The sequence below is a fragment of the Wyeomyia smithii genome, chromosome 1 (assembly GCF_029784165.1).
Source record: "Wyeomyia smithii strain HCP4-BCI-WySm-NY-G18 chromosome 1, ASM2978416v1, whole genome shotgun sequence".
Taxonomy (NCBI): Eukaryota; Metazoa; Arthropoda; class Insecta; order Diptera; family Culicidae; genus Wyeomyia; species Wyeomyia smithii.
In genome coordinates, this window is record NC_073694.1 from 141,884,213 (window position 1) to 141,911,662 (window position 27,450).

Here is a 27,450-nt window from a genome sequence, read left to right on the forward strand (position 1 = left end):
CAACCGCGAAAAGTTACATACACAACTCCACATGGCCATGAAGTGAGATGAGCGGTTTCGGATAACGACCTCATATCGGTAGCGTTTGTTTTTTCTTCTCTTGTTGATCAATTATTGATCAACATGTTTTTTTTTTCATTTTTCCCGATCTTCTCCGATACGGGTGGCGGGCGACGTGCAGCAGTGCAGAATCAAAAAGCGAGCCACGCGTATGCCTAAGCGCTTCATCGCACTCCGGAGATACCGAGCAAACGTTGTTGTTTCGCAAGTTACCTGCCTCATTTGCTAGGCTGGGAAAATGTATACACGGTTTAAACGGGAATTTTATAGTAAATCAAATAATATATCAAATTTTATACTTCAGTTTGTATAGTATATCATGTCATGGTGCTTTGGCTTGTCAATCAGTTTATTTGAAGGCAGATTTCGATCGAATTGACCATGGCATATTATTGCGAAAAGCTTCACGTTTAGAAGCATCGCACCCGTTTCTTAAATGGTTGAGGTCATATTTATGTGAAAGAACTCAACGTGTAAAGCTTCGTTACTGTGTTTCGTCGCAATTCACAAATCAATCTGGAATTCCGCAAGGATGCAATATGAGGCCTTCACTTTTCGTGTTATTTTTCAGTTATGCAATGCTGCGGTTAAAGATTGGTTGTAGTACGGCCACTACTTGAAAATTGTAGCTTCAGGGGTATCCTTATCAGTCAAAATGGTGTCTGTGAATCGTACGTGTTCAGATAGATCTGTCCGACTTGCATTACGCGACCTACCCTGGCGTGTCGATTACTTGACCGCTGTCGATCACTTGGTCTTGACACGCTTGAACGTCGTCGTAAAATTCAACAAGTTTCATTTGTTGCGAAAATACTGAACGGCATAATAGATTCACCGAGTCTCCTGTTCCAGCCAAACTTCAGTGCCTCTCAATGATCCTTACGATCAACTGCCCTACTACACACCGCATTTTACGCACACCATTTAGGCTTAACGAACCTATCACTGCTGCAATTAGGACCTTTCCGAGCGTAGAAGATCTATTTGAGGCGAACCATCCCGCAAGTTTGTGTATAAGTTGAACGAATCAAAGAATTTGTAGACTTGACTTTAATCTCTGTTATTCATTAAGACTAATGTCGGATAAATTATAGTAAACAAATAAAAAAACAAATGATCATCGAACGAAAATTGAAGAATCATTATAAGGTGACTAATGACAACAGTGTTGTTCTTTCTGATGATTTAACCCCGAGATCTGCTAGCTCTACGTTCGTTAATGAAATGGAGTTCGTGAATGCTTTCGTACTCTGGATGTGATGTTTTACAGCGGCGAATTTAACTTCGACAATGATGAATTCTGCATGTACCTTGTCCATTCAAATCTGATCATTTCACTTTCTGTACCTTATGGCAGCTCATATCATGTTACCCTTCTTGGAATACCCCTTAATTTAATCAGTCATTTTAGGTGCCTCTAAGTTTAGATAGCTAAAACGTGATTGCAACACAGCACAGAGGATATTGTATCGCCATGCAACCCATAGTCATAGTACAACTTAATGTAGGTTGGGTACGAGATTAAAAAAGAACTTCACGATGTCACCCTCGAAACTTCTGGAGTCTTGTGAACAGCACTCGAGCATGCCTTTCAACGTGATTCTTGATAGTAAGGAACCAGCATCCCTTGATGAAAATGTGAAATATTTGCGAAATAGTTAACGTCAGCCTATAAACAGACAATAGTTAGGGATGTTGAGCCGGGATCTGCTACTTCTGGCACTCCTAGTGACCTCTAGGATCTTTTTTTTTTTTTCAGAGACTCAGGGGAAGAGGTGCAGTTTGTTGGATCCGACCTGCTAAAGCCCGCCGGTATCCAGCCTTTTTTCCGTTAGGTGTTGCATCAGAGAGTAGTCATTGTGCTTGATGCACGTACCTGCTTCATATTCCTCATAGATAGCTACCTAGAGACGAGGAGTTAGCTTTCGCTGGTCTTCGAAGGTTGACCGGTCGACTGGTGTCTTGGAACTCGAGAACGATCTGGAAGCAGCCGTTTTAACTGCCCTCAAAATACAGAATGCGACGACGAGCCCCAATTGCCACCATTTCGCAGCTGCACATCATTTGGGACACATTAGTGACTCCACGTGCTCAAAGCTATGCAGGTAAAATCTGTGTCAGATGAAAGCTAACATCCTCATGGCGCCTCTCGATCCATGTGGATATCTTGAGTCGGCGGGTCCATCCATCATTGGTAGAGGGGGACCATACCCGCTGCCACCTGGCCATCAAAGATATACCTCTCGTATCACATATCACGGTCGAAACACTGTACGTCTTCTCTGGCGAACCCGCCTCTCAGACACATGAGCTTGTAGGTACTTTCCAGTTTACCGTGGTAACAGGAAGTACCTAACGCCCCTGACCATGTATGGACGATGTCATGGCCTCCAACTAGATATAGTTAATTGACTGATCTCTTCAGTTATATTGTCCGCAAAACCCACAATTAACTTACCGTCATACATGGCATTATATAACACCGGACCCTGGATGAAACCTTGTGCTACAACTGCGGTGATTGGGATACATTTCTGACCCCACTCGGAAAATATCTGTGTGGGTACTTACTCACTCGTGATTGTTAGAACAAACTAAAAATTCTAATTTTTTATGATCGAAATTTTGAATAGCCGTGAACTTGCGCGAGCGACGACAAACGTGCGGCAGTTTTCAACACCAGTCTTGTGATAATGTTGAGGAGTGTTGTCCCCTCCATATCCCTCGCTCATTCCTTACTACTCACTCAGAAAACGAGTGTGAGCCCGTTTCTCTATATGCTCTTGGTGGTCTCTACATGCTCCTGGATGGACCAGCTGGTGGACCCGGGTGCTACCCTCAAAGCCGTCTTAATAGCTAGGTTCGGAATTCCATTATATGCTAGAGCTTTATTCACCTTAAGGGAGTTCATGATTTCAATAAGTTCACTCTCCGTAACCTTAACCGGCTTCCCAACCTCTGTGCGACTGCCGTGACTCACTGTTTGTGGTGAGATTTGGCTCGTGGCGTATAAAACTTCCTTTATTATTCGCTATAACATCGCTCGTGACTACTCCGCTGGGGCTGACACACCCATGACCTTGACCATTACAATCCTGTAGGTGTCATCGCATGGGTTTCTGTTGCCGCTGGTGCATGTTCTATCAAAACAGGCCTGGTGTCAACGTAAAAGCTAACCGTCTGATGGTTACTTTTAGTGTGGCCATCGCCTACCCTCCAGTGCGTGATCAGCCCCGGGTTAACGAACGTCACGTCAATGATCGACTCCGCACCGTTTCTACTGTAAGTGCTTCTAGCACCGACGTTGGCCAGTCTTAGTTGAGCTTCGCCAAAGCTTCCCCCTTTGATTCATAAAGTGGCTTCCCTACTCGTCAGCCTGAAATCACCCGCAATCACCACCGACGTTAGATCCATCAGATCCACAGTTACTCGATTGACCACCACCTGAGCGAACTTTTTTGTAACTGCGGCGAAGCATAACAACTGCTCATTCATTTTAGGTCTACGCAAATTGCCGGGTTTGGGACATGCTTGTCGTCCATATGATCTCCATACCGGATCTATCCGCTACACGTTTCAATTTCCAAGAGGGATACGGTAGGGGTCCAATTCAATGGCAATGTCCGATAACGAAGCAACTGCTGCACCGCATAGCAGAAGTTCAGGTTCAATCGCGTCAGCCTCATGCTTCCGGTTTAGCAGCCAACTTGGACCCTCGTGTGGTGTGCTAAGCGTCCCGTTTCCCGGTATATACCAAGCAATTGAGAGGCACAGTCCCGATTTTTGTGGCCTCTTGAATCTGCCCACCTTCACACTAACTCCAGCTTTGCTGCTTTCAGCAACGAGGAGACTCAGGAACTGCTGCAGAGCCAGATGAAATAAAAAATAGTGGTGTTCTTTTTTTTTTGTTCATCTATAATTTATTTGACACGGCACAAATACAATTTAATGTTTAACGGCACCAATTATTTCTGGTAGCTTACTTTCTAAAGTATCTTAATAACTAAAAGCAAATTTTTTATCCTCGCTGCCGACTACGAGCTGAAACTAAATGTAACTTAAAGCTATAATATTTTGCATTAAAAGCACTGGTTTACTGTATGATGGTTTTCATTGCCATAGGTAAGCACATGTTCCGCTGCTGGGCCACTCGGGCCTTGAGAGTATCGTACGGGTCTGATTGCTGTTACCGGATCCGGGGTCTTAACGTGTTCTTGTCGTTAAGCTGGATGCAGGCGGAAGGGGGTAGGACTAAACTGGGGCGTGGATGGATTTCAGGAAAACGTATATAAGGGACATGTAGGATAGGTCACGGCTCGCCAAGACATCACGAACAGGAACAGCCGACTGCCTACCTTCGGCCTGCAGGGAAGCTATTAATTTAGACCTGGCGTCACGGTGACCAGGGCATGACCAAACAACGTGCTCTATGTCGTGATAACCTTCACCACAGGCACAGATACCACTTTCCCCGAGCCCAACACGACGGAGATGCGCGTCAAATCTATAGTGATTGGACATAAGCCGGGACATCACGCAAATGAAATCCCGACCTACATCCAACCCCTTGAACCACGGGTTCGTCGACACCTTGGGGATTATGGAATGTAACCACCTTCCCAGTTCCTCTCTGGTCCAAGCATTTTGCCAACTGATGATCGTATTCTGAAGCACAAATGAGAAAAATTCAGTAAAGGCAATTGGTCTTTCATAAATTCAACCGTTTGTTGCGCCCACCTTAGCCAAAGAGTCCGCTTTCTCATTGCCCGGTATCGAGCAGTGAGAAGGGACCCACGCTAAGGTAATCTGATACGATTTTTCGGATAATGCACTCAGATGTTCCCGTATTTTCCCCAGGAAATACGGAGAGTGCTTAACATCTTTCATCGATCGGAGAGCCTCAATGGAACTGAGACTGTCCGTAAAGATGAAACAATGGTCCGTGGGCATTTTTTCAATAATCCCTAGGGTGTACTGAATTGCAGCCAATTCTGCGACGTAAACAGAAGCAGGATTATCGAGCTTATGGGAGACGGTTAAATTGTTATTGAAAATACCGAAGCCAGTGGACCCATCAAGAAGTGATCCGTCAGTGTAGAACATATTGTCGCAGTTGATGTTTCGATATTTATTGGAAAAAATTTTGGGGATCTGCTGCACGCGTAAATGATCCGGGATTCCACGAGTTTCTTATATCATGGATGTATCGAAAAACACAGTAGAATCAGAAGTATTTGATAAGTCGACACGATTTGGAATATTCGAAGAAGGGTTAATATTTTGGGAATTGTGATTGAAATACAATGTCATAAAACGGGTTTGAGAATTAAGTTCGATTAACCTTGCAAAATTTTCAATCACGGGACGGTTCAAGACCTCACATTTATTAAGAATACGAGAAGACAGGCTCCAGAAGCGAATTTTCAATGGTAGTACTCCAGCTAAGACCTCCAAACTCATCGTATGGGTCGACTGCATGCAACCCAAGGCGATACGCAAACAACGATATTGTATTCGCTCGAGTTTGATCAAATGTGTGTTTGTTGCGGAGCGGAAGCAGAAATGGGGCTCCCCCCCATTGTCCGGTTATTGTACGAAGAAAATTCACTCTTTGTTGACATTTTTTCATCAGATACCTAACGTGACAACCCCAGGTGCCTTTAGAGTCGAACCAGACACCAAGATATTTGTGTACCAAAACCTGAGAAATCGTTTTACCCATTAATTGTGTTTGAAGCTGAGCAGGTTCATGCTTCCTAGAAAAAACTACTATCTCAGTCTTCTCCGGAGAGAATTCGATACCTAGCTGTAAAGCCCAAGCAGACAAATTGTCCAAGGTATCTTGCAATGGTCCTTGCAAATCGGCAGCTTTGGCTCCTGTAACAGAGATTACACTGTCGTCTGCAAGTTGTCTTATCGTGCATAAATTTGCCAGACATGCGTCAATGTCATTCACATAAAAATTGTAAAGAAGGGGGCTTAAGCATGAGCCCTGGGGAAGACCCATGTAGCTAATGCGAAAAGTTGCCAAATCGCCGTGCGTAAAATGCATGTGCTTTTCGGACAGCAAATTGTGCAAAAAATTGTTCAAAATTGGAGGAAATCCTTGTCGGTGAAGTTTACCCGAAAGAATGTCAATAGAAGCGGAATCAAAAGCCCCCTTAATGTCCAAGAACGCAGACGCCATTTGTTCTTTGCGAGCATACGCGAGCTGAATATCTGTTGAAAGCAACGCAAGACAATCATTCGTCCCTTTGGCACGGCGGAAGCCAAATTGAGTATCTGATAGTAGACCATTTGATTCGACCCAGTGTTCTAAACGACGGAGTATCATTTTTTCCATCAATTTCCGGATACAGGATAGCGTTGCAATCGGCCTATAAGAGTTGTGATCAGAAGCTGGTTTCCCTGGTTTTTGGATGGCGATCACCTTCACTTGCCTCCAATCCTGCGGTACAATGTTTTGCTCCAGGAACTTATTGAACAAGTTCAACAAGCGCCTCTTGGCATTGCCGGATAGATTCTTCAACAAGTTGAATTTGATTCTATCTAACCCAGGCGCGTTATTGTTACAGGACAGGAGAGCAACTGAAAATTCTGCCATCGTAAAAGGTGATTCTATCGCGTCGTGACCCGGAGACGTATCGCGAACAAAGTTTTGCGCAGGAACAGAGTCCGGACATACTTTCCTGGCAAAATCAAATATCCACCGACTTGAAGACTCCTCGCTTTCGTTGACCGTTACGCGATTCCGCATTCTTCGGGCTGTGTTCCAAAGAGTGCTCATCGATGTCTCCCTCGACGTCTCGTTCACGAACCGACGCCAATATCCGCGTTTCTTTGCTTTAGCGTCGAGGATTAAGCCCGCGAGGAGGTTGTATTCTTCAAGTAGTGGGTGATGTTGAATCGACTCGACCGCTTTTGAAATCATTTCCTCGTATAACTTCCAATCGACATTCCGTGTGAGGTCATACGGAATGTCAATTGGTCGCATGCGAGTTGAACCGTTAGTAATTGAAATAAGAATAGGCAGATGGTCGCTACCGTGAGGATCGAGGATTACCTTCCATGTGCAATCCAACCGTAGCGACGTCGAACATAAGGATAGATCCAAAGCGCTTGGGCGCGCTGGAGGTTTCGGGATACGTGTCATTTCACCGTTGTTCAAAATAGTCATGTCGAAGTCATCGCAAAGGTTATAGATTAAAGAGGAGCGGTTATCATTGTAGGGGGAACCCCAAGCCACACCATGAGAGTTGAAGTCTCCCAAAATCATACGTGGCGAGGGAAGAAGTTCTATTAAATCAAAGAGCAACCGTTGCCCAACCTGTGCTCTGGGAGGAATATATATTGAGGCAATACAAAGCTCTTTACCTTGTATTGTCATTTGACATGCGACAACTTCGATGCCTGGAATCGATGGGAGGTTAATACGATAGAAAGAATAGCACTTTTTAATCCCTAAAAGTACTCCTCCATATGGGGTGTCTCGATCAAGGCGAATAATATTAAAATCATGGAAGTTGAGATCAATATTTGAAGTAAGCCAAGTTTCACAAAGGGAAAATGCATCGCATTTGTTTCTATTTATTTAAACTTTAAATGAATCAATTTTTGGTAAAATACTTCTACAATTCCACTGTAAGACAGAGATAGAATCCTTCGTATACGCAGATGAATTAGGCATCGAAGGATACAATCGCTGCAAGAAGGGGCCATTGGGCAGTTAACTGCTTCAAAAATGATCTAACTGTTGGGAGGAATGCTGTAAGAAAAATTTTAATTGGATCGGGTACATTGAAAGTTTCAAAAATCCAGTCCACAATGTCAGAAAATTTCACTAATCCAGAGTTTGTTTCATCAACTGGGAGTGCAAAAGGAACAACTGGAGTTTTAGATGTTCCTGGCAGTGCTGGGAACTCCTTCTGGGACTTTAAATTTGCAAGCCCAGGAAGAGTTTGCTTCGGTTTTTCCGCAGCACTGTTTGGTTTGTTTGTAACTTTCATTTCACTTTGGGAAATCTTAGGACCTTTTCGGGGAAGTTTAGGAGAGGAAATATTTTTCCTCTTTCTAGACGCCCCAGGATTGGCATAAGTTGTTCCCGCTGGTGAATCGTCAGAATCGGTTTCATCAGAGAACAACAGATCAAAGGGGTTCGATGTTATGGTAGAAGTGGTCACGGTCTTCTTCAGCATCTCAGCGTAAGATCGCTTTGAACGCTCCTTAAGTGACCGCTTGATTTTATCTCTGCGCTGCATGTACACCGGGCATGTGGAAAGTTCATGCTGATTTTCCCCGCAGTGAATACATTTTTCAGCATTTACACTGCAAGAATCGTCCGCATGAGTTTCTCCACACTTGCTACATCGTGCCTTATTGCAGCAGTAGGCGGCTGTGTGGCCTAGCTGCTTGCATTTGGTGCAATTCATAACACGGGGTACATACAATCGCACAGGCAGACGAACCCGATCGATCGAGACGTGGCTAGGGAGAGCAGAACCGGCAAACGTGACACGAAACGAGTCTGACGGAGTGTACACTTTTGTGCCGTTGACAAGAGACACAGACCGCAATTGCTTGCAATCTATGATCTTTACTTTTACGTCGTGACACAAAGCATTTTTGAAGCAGCCAAAACCGCTTGCCAAGATACACTCGACCGACAGACTCGAATCGGTTATGACACCGTCGATCTCCACGTCTCGTGCGGGTATGTAAACGCGATACTCGCGTGTAAAAAGCTCGGAGCGAGCAATAGCGTTGGCCTGTTCCAGGTCGCTGACCACGACACGGAGCTTGTTGGGTCTGACCTTGGAGATTTCGGTCACGGCCTTGTACCCCTCCGTCAGGTTTTTCGAAATCTGCAGGATGTTTAACGGTTTCGATTTCGGTCCTGCTTTTGGACGAAAGAAAACAGTAAAGCTGCCCTGAGATCCGTCCGGGTAAAGCCTGGGGCGAGGGGGGACTGGAGAATTAACAGAGGAAGGGTTGGCAGGAGGGACAGAGTCGGAGGGGTTCGGGGATGGTGGCACGGGAGGCGAGGGATCTACATCCATCGCGCTAAATCTAGCGCACTAGCGCCGACAGAACACGTACCTCTTTACTTCTCCTTTCAGCAGGGTTAGTTGTCCGAACGGTCGAAGCTGCAGCCGTTACAGCCAGCAGCACCAATACAGCAGCTCCAAACAGCCACCAGCAGCGAGCCGGGTGTGTGATCACTCAGCACAGCGACACAACTCGCTGTCAACTGTTGGCTTCTTCTTTTCCTCCTTTGTGTTGAGATTCTCGTCCACTACTGTAGCACAAATCACTTAGCAGCCAAATCGGCTTACGCACCAGCAAACAGCCACGATGCGAAACAGTTACACAAAGGCGGGCGACCTTGAACCTTCACTCGACCAGGCAAACAATGTCAACACTTGCTCGCGCGTCTTTTGTTTTATATTCTATCGGAGCGATCACCAAACACATCCGATACTGATGCGTGTTCGGCACAGAATGAATGATAGTGGTGTTCTGTCGGTACTCAATTTCTTTGGCCGATCCTATAGCAGTTATTTTCAATGCATCGTTTGGCCATGAAAATATCCAACAGTCTGGTTTCTTGACGGCGTCAAAATTAGCAGGTATTCGTAATGAAGCACCTGAACAGTGAAGTGAATTGAGTTCATCTTCTTGTTTAATTAACCCTCCCAGCTGGCCTCGAGGTACGATGCTGGCGTAATAAGCCAGTCATCGTAGGTTCGAGTCTCGGCTCGGGAGAAACTGTTTGTGTCAGTAGGATCGTAGCGCTAGCCCCGCAGTTGTCCTGTACACTTAAGAGTTGGCTGCGAAATCTGTGTATGATAAACAGAAGGTCGAGTTCCGAATCGGAATGTAGTACCAAGGCTTTGCTTTTTTTCTTGTTTCATTTGACTTCCGTGTTCCCTAAAAAACGATGCGGTGGTCATCCTCGTTAAGTGTGCAAGTCTTTGTTTGCGGCAATGCAAAAGCTGCTATTGCTAGACATTGAATACTCCGGCTGGGATGCCGTCCTTCCCAGATGTTTTGTGACCTTTTAGCTCATTCCAAGCCTAATTGATCTATTCCAAGCCGGTTCACTAATCCGTTCGTAAACATTCCGTCTGTACTCTGCAGCAACTCTGTCAGCTGACAACTACTAAATGTTTCACCGTAACTTCTTCGAGGAGCTCAACTTGTATGAGTCTGAGTCGACGTTTGGGCCTATGAGCCATCCGTGAACCAAAATATGATCGATCTGAGAGCAAGCCATTAGGGTATTGCCATGTGTGTTTTGGGATAACTCTCCGTGCAAAATATGTCCTACAGATTGCTGTTATACAATAATTGGACGAAAAAACTATTTGTTCCAACCTATGCGTTTGAGTGCTCGGTGAAGATCATTATGTCATGTTTTGGACACCCTCCATATTTCTATCGAGAAACCCATAGAATCTTCACTTGATTAATAACACACAAAACGGCCACTAACGAGCCTCCACTTCATGACCCGCTTTTTCTGTTTTGATTGTATGACGAAACCGACACTTCGTTCATCTCTGTCGCAGCCAATTTTACTACAGTGTTATTTGAAAGTTGTTCCCGTGATAGGAACAACCTCTCGGAACTACCATCATCTCGTCTTCGGCGACCGCACTTCTAGGATGACTACAACTTCCACCTTCACATTTTGCCGGATCGAGTTGAGTTCCGATGCTCCAAGTTTCGATTCGTGTTAACTTCTGAATTATTCGTAGCAGAGGTTGGTAAATGGCTAGGCAGAGCGTATCAGCGGTACTTCCGCAGTAGTTAGCATAAAATAGACCCCAGTGTGGTCCATAGCATAACGCCCAGCAACACCTCCACGTGGTACCGACTGGGATGCGAGAAACCAAGGGAAGATCGGTGAACCAGTGCACAGGGGTCCCATAAGGCAAAAAGTGGAACTTAATTCCATAGCGCCTTTTACCTTCATCCTAGCTTAAAAGTGTCTTCGGAACAATTGTTTGTATGACTGACCCGTATAATCGCAAATTATCAAAAAGTATGAAAAGTTTACTATACTAAAATGAAACAAATTAGCTTTTTCGTGTTAAGAGATAGAAGAATAGTTTATTCAGCAAAGTTGTAGAAGATTCAAAAGTATGAAACTTTGTTGAACAAATGCAAATCCTATCTGTTTTTGGTAAAAAGTTATAAAGTAATAACATGGATTTTATTTAAAAGTTAGTTTTTTGTACTTAACTTTTGTTGTTTGCATTTTACACGAAAGTATTGTTCAGAGGAATCGTTATGACACACAAAACACACATTTTTGTCAAAGGCCATATATCTATACAAGAGGTGCGGTGGCCCAAAACCGGAGAACGTTGATTCCGGGCGGGTAATCCGACCTCGGGCACTTCATTCAAGTGCCACATCCACTACAGTGGCGATGACAGAGCGAAACGGGGCGTCGGTTTCGTGCTACTCGGGAATCATATGAAGCGTGTCATTGGGTGGAGGCCTATCAATAACGGTCTATGCACATTGAGGATCAAGGGCAGATTCTTCAATTACAGCCTCATCAATATGTACGCGCCGACAAACGATAAGACGGATGACGTAAAGGGGCAGTTCTACGGCCTATAGAGAAATCGTGTGAGAGTGCCTGCAACACGACATAAAGATCGTTTTCGGAGATATGAACGCACAAGTTGGACGAGAGGTATTTTTTTGGCCCGTAATTGGTAGGGAGAGCCTTCACTCTACCATCATCTACAATGGCTTGAGGTTAGTGAACTTCGCCGCAGCCAGGGGAAGGGCCATCCGAAGTACCTATTTTGCACGTCTGAACATTCTTTAGCACACCTGGAGACACCCCAATGTAGAGGCCTGCTCCCAGACCAACCGCATGCTGATCGACGGCCTGCACTTTTCAGACGTCATAGATGTGCGGTCCTTTCGAGGGCCAAACATCGACTAGGATCACTATCTCGTGGTAGGCAAGATTCGCGGCCGGTTGTCCAACGTATTTAAATCGAGATCGGCGAGGAAGATACGTCTGGACATCCAGAGGTTATCAGCGGAAGGAGTTGCTGCAGAGTACACTCGGAAAGTTGATAGACGGATCGGTGAACCAGCGGGAGTGGACCTGAACGACCATCCATGATGCGGTCAGCGGAACAGCGCAAGAATCGATGGGCATGACAACGGGAGCCACGCGTAGTGGGTGGTTCGATGCTGAGTGTCTAGAGATGACAAGATAGAAAACCGGGCCTACGCCAACACGTTAGTAGCAGCTAATTATGTGACGCGTCAGACGCGGTAAAAATGCCGGGAGGCAAGAACTGCCGAAAAGAGACTTCACCGCCCCAAGAAATGTTAGCACTACGATCGCGTCCTTGCAGAGGCGGAGAATTGCTTCACCAGACACGACACGAGGAGAATCTAAGAAACGATTAACGGAATCAGGAGTCTGGCCAATGCGGTTTTCGAGTGGAACGATCTACAACGGACAAGATGTTTCAGATACTCGACAAGTTTCGAGAACACAACTTGCAGACACATCAGCTGTTTATTGACTTTAAGGCGGCGTATGGTACAGTGAAGCGCAAAGAGCTGTGGCAAATTATGCTAGAACATGGTTTTCCAACAAAACTAATTAAATTGATACATGCGACGCTTGACGGTTTCACACCATGCGTCAGAAGAGCGGGCGAATTTTCCGCAGCGTTTGTGACGTAAGATGATCTGAAGCAAGATGACGGACTCTCGATCTTGCTGTTCAAGTCAGCTTTAGAAGGTGCGATACGAAGGGTGGGTGTGCAGAGAAGCGGTATCATCATCACGCAGTCCCACATGCTTCTAGGCTTCACGGACGACATTGACATAATTGGTGTTAACCGTAGAACAGTTGTGACAACGAGGTGAGCCACGAGGTGAAGAGACGGATTGCGGCAGCGAATTGGGCTTATTACGGATTGCGTAGCCAGCTTAGGTCCCGTAGACTACAGATCCGTACGAACTTTGTGCTCTATAGGACTCTGAACCTCCCGGCGGTGCTCCACGGACATGAATCGTGGACGTGGAAGGAGGCCGATCGTCGAGCGTTCGGAGTTTTCAGGCGTTAAATCCTGCGATCAATACTCGGTGGCAAACTAGAAAATGGGGAGTGGCGCAGGCGCATGAATCGCGAGCTGTACGAAGTATACAAACACGCTAATATTGTCAACCTGATGAAACACGGCAGGTTACAGTGGGCTGGCCACGTAGCACGGATGGTGTATGAGCGACAAACAAAGATAATATTTAACAAAGAACCGGGTAGAGGCCAAGGTGCCCCGCCAAATATTTTGGCTTAAAAAGTGTTCCTTCAAGCAAAAGGTCTAAGAACCCCTGGTCTAGCTCTTCAGGTCATGAGAACCCTGTGCAAGTTTCGTGGATATCTACAGATTTTTGCATTTTCACAGATGTGAATCAAGTAAAAAGTTTCTTTTTTCGAAGAAGTTCGTTTTTATTTGTATGTAACTGATTTAAGTTGCTACTACATAAATTATCTGTAGGTCAATCGTCCACCTCAAACAGTTGTAGGAGTATTCGGCGGGACTATCACCATCATCAGAGCGGCTGTAAACTTTTCAGTTGGTATAATGTACACTATGCATTGATTTCTATCACTAATATTATTCAATTAATCATGAAAACGGCTAATAAAGTTTAATAAACTCTAAATGATTACTTTGAACTGACAGCTTATAGACTCTTGACTCAGTAGATCATATGTTTCGAATGGCTCTTCGGCATCTTTGACTATTTTGAAAAAAGTAGAAGAACAAAATTTAGTCTACCGCAGTAGCAGCCAAAAGTATGATGTTCTATAGGGCAAACTTTGATGAATAAATGGAATTGCATTGCATTCTGCAGAAACTATACGGTGTGATTTTTCAGTATCTCTCTCACCCCTCGATGTACCCGCGTTCGTGTGTGCTCTTGGTTTTTGGTATGCCAAGCGGATGTTGGTCAAAACAATATGGTCAAACTAAGCCCAGCTGGTCGTAGCGGAACCGAACAGCAAGAGCAACAATTGACGCGTAATGAAAGTCAAGCATTCCCCGCCGTCCGTGTTTGCGCATAAAATTTCTACTTCCCGCACAGTTGTTTATACCTATTCCATTTCGCCAGGCACCAGCAGATCGCACACACGCTCCATGCAACGGCAAGGTAGGCTCCGGTGGTCACGTACGCCAACTGAGACAACGCTGTCTGCCCGTTTCGGAGGAAAACGAGACTCGTCACGCGATGCAACGATGAAGGTTTTCGATCGAGGTGAAATAGTTCTTTTCCGGTGCACTACTTTCGCCTGCCAGAAAGTTCATATCAGCGGTGGACAATCTTGTAATAAAGTCTATTTTAAGATGGCCAAACTTTCCAATATTCGTTGTGCGTTAGTAGGTAAAATGATACTGTAACAGTAACCAAACGCATAGTTTAAAGTTTACAGGCCTCTTGATCTAAATATGCACCTACCGCTATTCGTGCGGTACCTAAATGTGTTTTTTTTTTTGTTATACCAAGCCCATGCAGAATTTAGAAGAAACAGTCGGTATCGAAAACCAATCTGGTTTTAGTTATTATCATTTGCCAGTGAATTACAGGTATCAGTTTGCCGAAACTAACCGCGTCGGAGTGGTATCATTAGTGCTGCTGTAGATATGAATTATTCACAGCTTGGGCAATAAGGATTGGCAAAAAATGCCTACAGTGAATTAGGAAATTGGGGCTTCAGTGTCTAATGGAAAAATTGGCACTCAAGACGAAAGTGAACCAAATTATCCCATTAGCAACTGAGATGTTTGAAGCAAACATTGATGTTAAAAATGTATTCACTTGACTAGGCTGAAATCCAACTGGTATTGGAAACATGCGAAGTAGTAACACAAGATATACTTGGTATTGACTCTTTGAACCGATAGTTATTGATGATTTGAAAGAAAGCATTTATTTTGGGAGTAACATGTATTGTGCCCTCGATAGTTTTGGTATTGGTGGCGATAGTTTTACATTTTTGGATTATTGAATAGAGACAAAAGCTCGCAGTGTGGTTAAATCTAGATGATTTCAATCGTAGGGAATACCATTGAATACATTGACGCAATTTTGAAATCACATAATCAAAAATGACCTACAAGAGAAGTTCTCTTATTAGAAAAAAAAAAGAATTTTAGGGAAATACTCTTTTCTGAGAGTAAACATTGATTAAACTTGTCAAGATATTTGTTAGATTTTGACATTCTCAAACAAAAATACAATATTTATTCGTATCGGACGTCAATATTAAGGTCAGAAGCGAGAATTGATTGTTATTGTTCACTGCATTTGCGTTTAATGAAACATTTAATACAAAACAAATACCAGAATACCTTACACAGGAGGGCCATTTTTTTCAACATCCAGTTGAATAGACATTCCTTTGGGTGAATTCCATTGCGTTTGGTATGTTTTATATTTTTCGTTTGTCCAAGCGTGGGACCACGGAACCAGACCAATTTACGTTTTCATTTATGTAAACATTTTACCTAGCAGCAACCGATAGCCGTGCATTTTTTTTTTCTCTCCCCAAGTGCTGAACTTAGGCAGAATTAATTGGGGTAAAGAAATTTACTTCGACTGTTCGGGTGTTAGCAGCGGTGTGAAACATCGCGACCATTAACGTGGAATCGTGAATAATTTGCACACATAATAATTTGCTTTTAATCATTCAACTAGAATAACCGTTCATCTAGATTTTCTCCTTTTTTACTAGATTTTGTCCATTTTCGTACTCACAGTGGAGTGGTCGGAAGGCGGTCGCATAATTTTACGAACCTGGTTGGTTGTGTTGATATTCGAAGAGTAAACAAGTTCTCCACCGTCTACCAACGCGCCCAAACTCCAACGCTCGTAAACTAATCAAAATAATAAATGTCACCTTTAAAAAAAGAAGAGCTGGCCTCATTTTTGTTTCCCTTGCTCGCCAACTGTTTGTATTGCTGCTTGTCCATAATCACTGCTGAAATTGTATCTTGTTGAAACAAGAGGGAGGAGTGTTATAAAGCATTCAGTAAATAACTAATAGTCGCAGTGTTTCCCCTCGAATTAAAACTTTTGCTCACATTGCATTGGGTTTATTAGGTTGACAATACCATTTTATTTGTTTTCGATTAGTGAGGTGTGGGTTAATGGGAAACTTATTACCGTTGTGGTTAACTGTCGAACGGATAGGGACAATGAAGATCGTTTTAACATTCCAGTTTAATTAGTAATTCAATTGCCCGTTGTGGAATCATACACCGCATGAAATATTGATTGGTAAACAATAAGATGAATATTTTTTCTCACTGGGGAAATGCTGAAATTACACTCCAAAGGATTGCGTATTTTTATAGCGCACTATACTGTGTCACATATATCAATCGACACAGTTTTGAAAATTAAGTGACAACCTATAAAAGCAAAAAAAAAAACACACACACTTGTGCTATAATTGTACAAACTACTGGATAAGCAAAACAGTAATGGCTTTTAGGTCAAATCCAAAAACGAATAATTCTCTCTTTTGTAACAGATCAATAACATTCTTCTCCAGTTGAGTAACAACACAAACACGTCTGATGTGCGTGTATTAGTTTGTTCGTCTCATGCTTACGGAGTAGGTAAAAGTATGACAAGAGTTGCCAGGTATATTTTTTGCTGTCATATAGTGTGCAAACGATGATAATTCCAAAGACTTCATATTCTTCTTAATATTTTTGGATGCTAAATTTCTTGAAAATGCAATAAACGCATAATTTTGTATTAAATTTTCTATCGACTTTATGGAACTTGAAAATTTTTCGAATTGGGAGAATGCATCTAATTTGAGATGAATAATTGCAATTGTTCAAATACTACCCAGCAAACCATTTTGTTCACATTAATCGGGCCCAACTCTGTTGATTGAACCCTTATTTGTCAAACAATGACCATATAAGATGCATGAAATGCGATTGTGGATTCCACGGTTTTCTACAGACTTCTACGAATTTCTAATTACATCCATAGACGTAAACGAATCCGTAGATCTGATTTTATTACCAACATGAACTCGAGGGAGGACACTATCTCCTCTTGATCCTCTCACTGTCAACGTTTCGCTCTTCTCCTGTGCGTAATGAGGGTATACAAAGAACAGATGCTCAGCGGTTTGCTCCGCACCCGCACATTCTGGGCACATTAGCGACCAGACCCATGCAGGTACTGCCTGCAGCATTCATGGTCTGACAGGATCTGTGTCAGATGGCAGCTGACCATTTGGCTTCGGCCTTCAGTCCGATATACGTATCCATATCGATGAATAGGTAATGTGCACCCACTGTATCGCGAATATCTGATCCGCACCTTGTAAACGACGTTCAGCAGAGTACTTGCTCGGTAATTGCAGCACTCCAACTTGTCACCTTTTCCCGGACGAACACATACAGTTCGCATAGATTCTCTAGGATTCCTCACATTGGATTCGTGAGCGTCCTTGAGAAGGTTTCCTGAAAACAGAATCCTCAGGAATGCCCTGTATATGGCTCTAGGATTCTTGAATAAGAATCCTGAGTGGGAATCCTCCGGATCGTGTTTGCGATTCATTTCACGATTCCGTCACCGAGTTAAAGGTATCCTGGGGATTCTTACTCAGGATTCTCTGTGTGTGAGTAAGTTCTTGTCGGTGGGGCACACGATAATTTCCATCCACGGCTCTCGTTCTTCCTGCCAAATCTTGGCAATGACTGAGTGCACCGTTCTAGCCAGTGTTTCTCCACCGTAATTCAACAACTCACTGGAATGTTGGTTCACTCTAGCAGCTTTGCTGTTATTCTGCCAGTCAATCTCCTCCTCCACCTCCAGGAGATCAGACTGCATCGCCGCTCAGACGCTTTTCTAAGTACTGTTTCCACCTTCCAATCACCTCATACTCCAGCTTCTGCACAAATCGGTTTGCGGTACATAGTCTCTACGGAAACTTAACTTCCGAATGTCGTTAGCTTGGTACAGCTCCTAAATTCTCCTGTTCGTGCTTCTTCCTTCGGAGAACTGAGGTTTGACTCTTCCGTGGTTTTTGGTATGGTTGCCCGTGCCACATTCATATACGACTAACCTCTTGTACCCAATAGCGCTACAGCAGTGCTAAAAATGGTAAATTGGATACTCCTTCAACCATCTTCAAGAGTAGCTTCGCCAAGCTGCTTTTCCATGGTTAACACTACCTTCAGCTGCTGCGCGTATTACTGTGCATCCGCGGCGTCACACAGTTTTTAAATACTCGATGACGGCGTTCGACTTAAGTGGGTATTATACACTGTCGAGGGTTTTGAGCGCAAGCCTACAGCCATATACTAGGTAGTTATCGGAATTCAAAAAGAACCTGCCGTCGATTAGAACATGGTCGATTTGATTCTACGTCTGTTGGTCCGGTGATCCCCAGCTGGAATTGTGGATATCTGTGCGAGGGCTCCAAAGCTCACGCCTTGAAGGCTGTTATCATTAGACAGAGTGAACAGGCTGTATGGCTCTATTAGCAATCTGGCTCGATGACGTACTGCAACGTGACGTGAAAATTGGCTATCGTAGACCTGCTCGAACCGCATGTAGAACGCTTCTTTCTCGTCGTTGAGTCTCCCTCCATGTGTACAATGTACGTTGATGATGCTGTAGTTGAAGAAACGGTCCATGCACATTCCCGCACTGAGCGACTGCTACCTCATAACGCGTAGACGCGTCTTGCCCAGAACTATGAAACCAATTCCCAGCTCGCTGTGGGTGCCACATTTATAGTAGAAAGTAGTCGCTCGGTGCCCGCTTTTCCATACCTTCTGTCCTATCTAACAGCGCTACGACTTCGTAGTTGCGTGGGTAGATTATTCTGTCGCCTCCCGGAAAGCAGAATGATTTGCAGTTACATGTCCCGAGTTTCCATTCGAAGTTCTTGTTACGTTAACTAGGTCCATGCAGTTTGTTTCGATTCGTATTATCTCTTACGTAATTTGCAACAATTTTTTGTCCAAGGCGGTTCGTTGAGCTTTCCCCCTTCCTTTGTCTGGCCGGAAGACTATCGAGTCAGCTCTGTTTAGAGTTCCACACTGACGCCAGGACGTTGATCAGCCGCTCCTAACATGAAGATCAGACGCAATTTCACGCCGCACCTTCTCAGCAATTGCATTTGAATCTCTCATTTTAAATTCAATTTATTCTTGTAGCTTTAAAATCGAGGTCCCAAAAGATCGGTTATTTTAAGATACCACCAGATCTCGATTCCTCATGCATTTGTAAAGCATTTGTTCCAATCGGTTTGGAGCTAGAGCTGCTGAAAAGAGACTCTATCACTGGAAAAATGTCAGCATTGGGAGCGTGTTCTTGCGGAAGCGGATGGTTGCTTCTCTAGACACGATGCGAGGAGCTACTATAAAAAAAGGTTAACGAAATCAGGCACCACACATGTCTGTTGCTGTTATATGCAGCGACAGGGAGGGTAACCTTATTACCGATAAATCAGAGGTGGCTAAGCGTTGGAAACAACATTGCAGTGTGCTGTTGAACGAAGAGGAAGACAGAGGCGTTGCACAGTGGTCCAACAAGGCAGAAAGTGTAACTTAATGCCATAGCGCCTTTCACCTTCATTCTACCTCAATAGTATCTTCAAAACATTTGTTTGTATGAATGACCCGCATAATCGCTAAAATAAGCTATGATATGCTATAACTTTATAGGGAAGAGTCCTAGCTATGTGTGGTCTTCAACAAAAACGTGTGTTTTATATGCTTAAATGCTTTTTTAGAACAATGTTTTCTTGTAAAATGTAACTAACATAAGTTAAGTACAAAAAAGTAACTTTTAAGTAACTTTTACATAAAATATTCTGTAACTCTGTACCAAATGAAGATAGGAATTTTGTTTGTTCAGCAAACTTTCATTTTTTTGTATGTTCTGAAACTCTTTGGAAAAATGTGTGTTTGGTGTCCCCTAATAATTCTTTCGACCAACACTTTCGTGTGAAATGCAACTAACAAAAGTTAAAAACCAAACACTAAATTTTAAGTAAGTTCCATAGATTCACTTTATAACTTTTTACCTAATGAAGATATGATTTTTATTTATTCAGCAAAGTTTCATATTTTTTAATCTTCTATAAGATATCCTAATAAACTATTCCTCTTTTTCTCAACACAAATAGTTAGTATTTTTTTTTAATTTAAGCATAGTAAACTTTTCATAATTTTTGACAATTTGCGATTGTGCAGGTCATTCATGCAAACAATTGCTCCGAAGACATTATTAAGCTAGGATGAAGGTGAAAGGTGCCATGAAATTAAGTTCCACTTTCTGCCTTATTGGACCACTGTGCGTTGGAAAGAGTAAAATTGATATTGAAAATAATGGATAAGCTGTGGGTCCACCGACCATGGACGAGGTAAAGCAGGCAGTTAAAGAGCTGAAGAAGACAGCTGGGAAAGAGGGCATTTCCGTCGAGTCTTTTAAAGTCATGAGCGAATAGCATAACTCTTATCAATACCATGTACAAAATTCTCTCCCGCATCCTCTTCCATCGACTAGGGCCGTTGCAGGAAACCTTTGTTGGCAAATACAAATGTGGTTTTCGAGGGGATTACTCAACCAAGGATCAAATATTCACCTTGCGTCAAATGCAGACTCACCATCTGTTCATAGACTTTAGGACAACGTACGACCCTTGATGGTTCCGCATCAAGCGTCAGGGTAGCCGGTGAGTATCGGACGATTTTGTGACATTAGATGGTTTGAAGCAGGACGACAGGCTGTCAAACATATTGTTCAACATCACATTGGAAGGTGTTATACGGAGGGCTGGCTCCTAAGTTTTGCGAACAATATCGGCATCATTGGTATTAACCGTAACAGTGGAAGAGGCCTTAGGAGCTTTCAAGAAGAAAGGTGCGAGAATTGGGCTTAGCATGAACTTTGCCAAAACGAAGTTCATGGTGACTGGTACAGAGCGTGGCAGCCTTTCGAATGTTGGTGCAGCGGTGGTGATAAATGGGGAATCATTTGGACTAGTCGACGAATTTATTTACCTGTGTACATTTATGATGTGTGAAAATGAGGTTAGCCGTGAGATAAAAAAGCGAATAGCGGCCGCAAACAGGGCCTTCTACGGATCGCGTAACCAGCTGAGGTCGTGTAACCTGCAAACTCGTACTAAACTAGCCCTCTACACTGAAACACTGATTCTCCCCTCTATGGCCATGAAGCATGGACACTGAAAGAGGCTGATCGGCGAGCTCTTGGTGTTTTTGAGCGTAGAATTTTGCCGTTAATCCGTGACGGCAAACTGCAAAATGTTGTTTGGCGCAGAGCATGACGCATGTACGGTGAATAAACCAGGTATTCGGATATAGTCATGCGGATAAAACACGGCAGGCTATAGTGGGCTGGGCATGTGGCTAGAATGCCGGAGAAACGATTAGCAAAAATTATATTTGGCAGAAATCCTGATAGAGGCGGTCGACTTCGGGGTAGACCGCACTCGTTGGATGAGTGCTGTCGACAAGAATGCCGCGTGTTAGAGGCGACTGCAGGATAGCAACCCAAGACCGAGTGATATGGCGACGTATTCTGGATTCAGCACTGAATCGAAAATAGATCTGTCGCCGAGGAAGTAAAGTAAGTATTATATATCGATTTCGATTTTGTTAAAGTAATTTCCTCTCACGGATCCCTTTTAATAACCACTTACAAATATCTTATGGAAGATCAGTTTTTTTTTAAATTTTAGAGCTGTTTGGGTCAGTTATAAAAATGTAGATGTAGCAATAATTTAATTTATGCCGTAAAATCGTTAAGCCTAGAATCATTTGTTAAATTTCAGCCAATCAAAATGATAAATATAATTGTCGGTTCAGAAGACACATATTTTGATATTTCTATTTCCAATCCTACTTGACAGCAGCAGCATGCAGGTAACGCGTTGCGAAAAATTTGTTCACGGTATGCCTAACATCTCACTAACTGTATTTGCATAAAATGGAAATATATCATATTCATGAAATCATAAGTCTTATTTCAAAGATTTCTTATGTTCCCTTGTTGGTTGGTAGTCTCATATCTGGTATGTTTTTTCGATTCTTGGCTGTTGTTAGGTTGACTGTTAGAATCAACAAGATCGAAGTACCAGCCCTCCCAGTTGGTCTCGAGGTACGATGCGGATTAAATAAGCCAGTCGCCGTAGATTCAAGTCACGGCTCGGGAAAGACTGTTAGTGTCAGTAGGATCGTAGCGCTAGCCCCGCAATTGTCCTGTACATTATGTCCTGTATAATAAACAGAAGGTGGAGTTTCGAATCGGAATGTAGCACCAAGGTTTTGCTTTGCTCACCAGTCCCGCAATGTATCGTATCGCAATAAAAGGCTCAGCTTTCAACCGGTACCGAATTAATGCGGCTTAATGTTAAGCTCAATGATCGGATTTCATTGTTTTGCGACGGTAAAGATGCTCTACATCGAACTAAAAACCAAATCTAGTAGCACAAAAATAATATTCCTCATTTTTGACAGGATACTCGGGTAAATCACAAAAATCAATGAAGCGTATGCAGTGTTCTTGCTCATGAATACATTCAAAATGTTGCATGGATCACAATGGTCAACACAGATCTTGCCCTAAAGCTCAAATTGGAAAAAAGAAAGATTCTAGCTTTTTATCCGTTCCTGTGAATTTCAGTGCCCCTAGCCAACAACATTTTCTTAGAGACTTAAATGAGTTTGGTCGTAACATAGCGATAAAGCGATGAACCAGTTAAGTATTTGAATTTATAATTTAATTTCAACCGTGTATACGTTGATGTCACGTTGTATAAATATTTCTACAACAATCACATCGAGCAATATTATAATTCACCTCAAGCACTTTGCTTGCTAAAGAAACATTCCCAATAGTGCGAAACCACAAGATAGTTGTCAACCACAAGTAACGGTTGGGGTTCATTCTTTTCCTGCTATATTAGGTATAATGATCATAAAACCGTTTCTGCAGGGCAATAAATTGTTACCACACTCCTGACACTATGATTCACGAAATACACTCTTCCCAAAAGCGTTGATTGAAAAAAACTTCCTCCACGTTGCATCACTCAAACTTGCTTGACATGATTTCTCGCCAACTGTCATTGCTCGTCGTATACGATGATACTCACTATAAATAATATTCAATTTTCGTTGTTCTTTCACTACAGCCTGATTCGTGCTCACTTTATTGAATGTTGTGTAATCAAATTTTCCGGCTCATTAGTATTGCACTTTTACTGGACACTACACACACAGACCCTCACACCCACACATTACACCCGCCGGACGCGTTCGTAATAATAAACCGAAAACAGAGAAACGGTCTTTTTCGCCGGTTTTGTTGTTTGATCGATCGAGTGAAGCCGGCAACTGGGCAGACTTACCTCTAGCACGCGTTCACCGTAGCTTTGGGCACGACTGAAGAATTAACCACCGAGAAAACCTCGCAAGTATAAAAAAAGCTCCGACTTGCAACGAGAGCGAAAGTGAAATGAATTGTCGAAAGTTTGCCCCAATCGGTTTTATATATCAAACACATATGATTAAACTTCTGGGTATACTTCAGGGGTACCTTCTTTGGATTAATTGCAGTCTTACCACAGATTCTGTTCAGCAGCAGCACGAGACTCGAACAGTTCCCCCTTTACTTAAGTGGGGGGCTCCCTACTATAAAGATTCTTCCTACTACTACTCATGCTATCTCCGCCACCGCGCGGTTCAGCTTTTAAACGAATACGCAGAGTCGACTTAGGTTAGGCTGAGAAAACAAACTTCGAAAACAGGTAATTTTTTATGCCTTCAAATGTTAAACAAGGACATCTATGCAGTAATTTGGTAATTTAAAACAAAATGGTGGAAATATTTAAAAGAATCATAGTTGTTAAATTAAACAGTTTCAATTTTAGTATCAATTTTTCCTAAGTCCAACCCGTTATAAAACCAACAAATTTGCACAGGTAAATTTTGAATCCTAGATACGACGGAGAGTGTGCGCATGTTAGTCCAGGTATTAACTCTCTATCTACCGATATTTGCTTATTTTCATATCTCTTCTTCGTATTGAGAAATGCATGTATATATCGAAATTCAAGAGAATTATTGAATCTATATGCAAACAGCTTATATTTGATTGCAGATTGTATGTTTTCGAACGGCCTCAAAGAGATAACAATAACGCCTAGTCACCGATGGTAATGCGCTTAAGCGGCTAACGTCATCAGTTGGCCGGTTGCTTGTCTCATTGTGCCACAAAATGCGAAGGTTTGGTCGGATACTCTGTAAGCCGGGCCGGGAAAATACCAGACGCATGGAGGTGGTTGCTATAGTTTGGCAATCACGGATAGCAGCCGAATCCGCCTGGTGTAAATGAATCATGCGTCGGGTGCAACACCGTTTTCGTTGGCCATGAATGAAACGTGAATCGGGGAAAACCAACGACTTGCGATTGCGATTACAACTCTACACGACGCTTGTGGACAAACGCCTGCAGTCGAACGAACCTTCTGTATACCACAGCGTTGAGTATCACACATCGCCAAATGTGGGTCAATTGCTTAAGCCTTGGCTAGAGCCGGACACAGACTGAACTCAACTTTCCGTTCAAGGTTGGTTATACGCTTTGCTGGATGTTATTCTCTGCAGCAATCCCAGTCCTTAAGTGGTTACAAACTATCCCTCATTATGTAACTGAACACCAAACCCAATTTAAATTTAACCGGGAATCATCCATTTCTTCAGTGACCTGTGACGATTACCATCCCTGAAAAAGTCACTCAACCAAAGTAATAAGACAGTTTATTTTTACTTTCTTCACTCCAACCGGTTTAATCTTTCGCTGCATCCATGTGTTTTGCTCTCTACCTCTCACAGAAAATGAGAAAATTGCATAACACCTTGCAACGACGCGCAATTCACCAACATCTGTGACCATGGAGTGATACTCTATCAAGCGTACGTTTGGTATGATGTTGGACACAATTGAACATTTTCAACTTGTATAAGTTTATTGCCTTCGGTAAAAAAAATCTTTTAGAAAATTGAAATTACGCTTGTTGTAACCAGATCAAACTGTTTAAGTTTCAAGATCTAAGATTTCAGCCATAGCATGTTATGCATAAACGATTTCGATTGTTCGGCTTCAACTTCTAAGACATTTTTATAACAAGCATATTTCAACTTACACAAATAATATTTCGTCTCAAGGCACATAAAGCTGCATAAGATGCTTAAGAAATTGGTTTCTTACCTTAATTTTATAGGTTAGTTTACTGAATGTAAATTTGTTTTCTGTATAATTCTGCTAGCGATCTTAAAAGTTGTGTACCCATCAAGTTTATTTATGGTAATCCTATTGTAATATCTCAGTGACTCCAAATCATGTTCGTTTTGTACCGTTTAGTTCGGCAATTTTTTCCAACCTAACGCACAAATCTTGCTCAATCTGCTATTTGAAAGGCACCTTTTGCAGTAGAATCAGCAATGGTAATCTTCGCGTTTTTCTAAATTTATTTGCATATTTGCATAGGTAGCTTCGGAACAAGAAACAGATTTCCGTTCAGTAAGCCAATCTTCAATCTCTCTCTTCCAATCTCTCTCATTAAGAAGCTCAGCGCAAATGCTGATCAGCTGACGTTTATTTTACGAATCATTTGTTCGATACGGCACGATACATAATAGCTGATGTCGATCGTTGCGTTGCGTTGATTATTATATTGGCAAACCAACTTCATTCGTCACTAAATTTTAATTTTGCGTCTTACACTATTCTATCTCTGTTTTCTAATGATGGTCCCAGATTTGAATCCACTATCCGTTCAAGGTCCTGATTAAGGGGCCGTTCAATAACTACGTAAGCATATTTTTTCATATTTTCTTTTTCTGGTCGCTGAATAATCGATTTTTGATACAAGAAATTTAACTTTGCCGAAAATAATTTTCAATGCAATTTTCAGCGCATGTTTTTTTTCGGGAAAAACGTTTCCGTTTGCACTGAAAATAAAATACTCATAAAAACGGTCGTTCAGATACCCGGTAAACTTCTTTACTAATGAAATAATATAAGTTTTTCGATTTCAGTTGATCTGCTGCGTCACTATGGTAAACATCACAAAACTCTGCCAATAAAAAGCGTTTTGGGGAAACGGCCATTACTCCCAAAATAATTGGTATTAATCATGAACAAATGTGTTTTGTTGTTGTTTAATAACTGGACATTCAGAAAACTACAACTTTTATGCAATTTAAAAGGTGCTAAATGCTTAAAAATTCCAAACTTTGCTCTTTTGACGTGGGACTACGTCTTTGTCTACTTTGACTATTCTGGGATGCATTCTGTAAAATTGGAAATGAAACTGGCAAATGTTGCGTCAAATTTCAAACGTTAATAACAGCACAACCACATGATGGATAACAATAACCAATATGTTGTTGGATAGATAAAATGTAGAACAATTTTGTAAACTCTAATTTCATTGCAAAGCGGTAAAATTGATAAAAAGTTTCAATAACAAATTTAGGCGAATAATAAACCAATTGCATGCGAGCATTCCTAGCACAGACGACGTGAATGGACAACATCCGTTCCTTGTGATATCCTCTGTATCAATATCGAAATAAAAATTGACAGAGTCTCCCCGTCCCAATAGATCAATTTATTTTTGCTTCCATTTACCTATGATGTCTCGAAGGTAAAAGTTTTTCGAAAATTTTGAAACAAACCCCATTCTTGAACAACTTCTACACCTGCTTTCAGAGCCTAATAAAACCTGCTGTCTTGAAAGAAAACATGCCGGTAAAAGCAACAGTACCAGTGAAGTAAAGAACCGCAGGTCTCTCGTCGTCTATGATTGCAGCGGTACACTTCTATTCGTACTGCAGCGATACTATTCGTATTGCAGTGGTACACTTTTGTTCGTACATTTCTATACGTTTGCAATCGAGGAAAAACTGCAATGCTGATGTTGATGGTGATTGAAAGTTTATCTCATAAATATGATTATCATAAATTACTCAACGAGAATTGTAAATTTTTGCAGCGGATATTTATTTAATTTTATTCTCGATATTCACCTAATAATCGTGATAGTATCGAAAGAGTAAATTCCTAAATACATACATTTATAGTAAAGTAAGAGCCTATAAATGCTTGTGAATTTTATGTTTATTTACTAAGATTCATTCAGAACCTCTTTTTACATTTCAAAATTGTTAGATGATATATTATTATTCTAAGCTTTACCGTATAAACGTATATTAGCTGTCTTCGTAATACAGCGAATGTAGTTGTAGGCAAATGAAAAAAATTGTT

General features: G+C 42.3%; 1 protein-coding gene across 3 annotated transcripts in view; it reads right to left on the reverse strand.

The window, feature by feature from the left end:
- The window catches only part of LOC129718112 (uncharacterized), a 58,267-nt gene that overhangs the window by 14,215 nt on the left and 16,602 nt on the right, over window positions 1-27,450 (reverse strand). Inside the window, exon 1 of one of the 3 annotated variants that reach the window (XM_055668534.1) lies at window positions 23,528-23,661. The exons of 1 other annotated variant lie outside the window; for it this stretch is intronic. The gene's annotated coding sequence lies outside the window, so the exon portion shown is untranslated. One more of the 3 variants, XM_055668535.1, reaches the window with a different exon arrangement.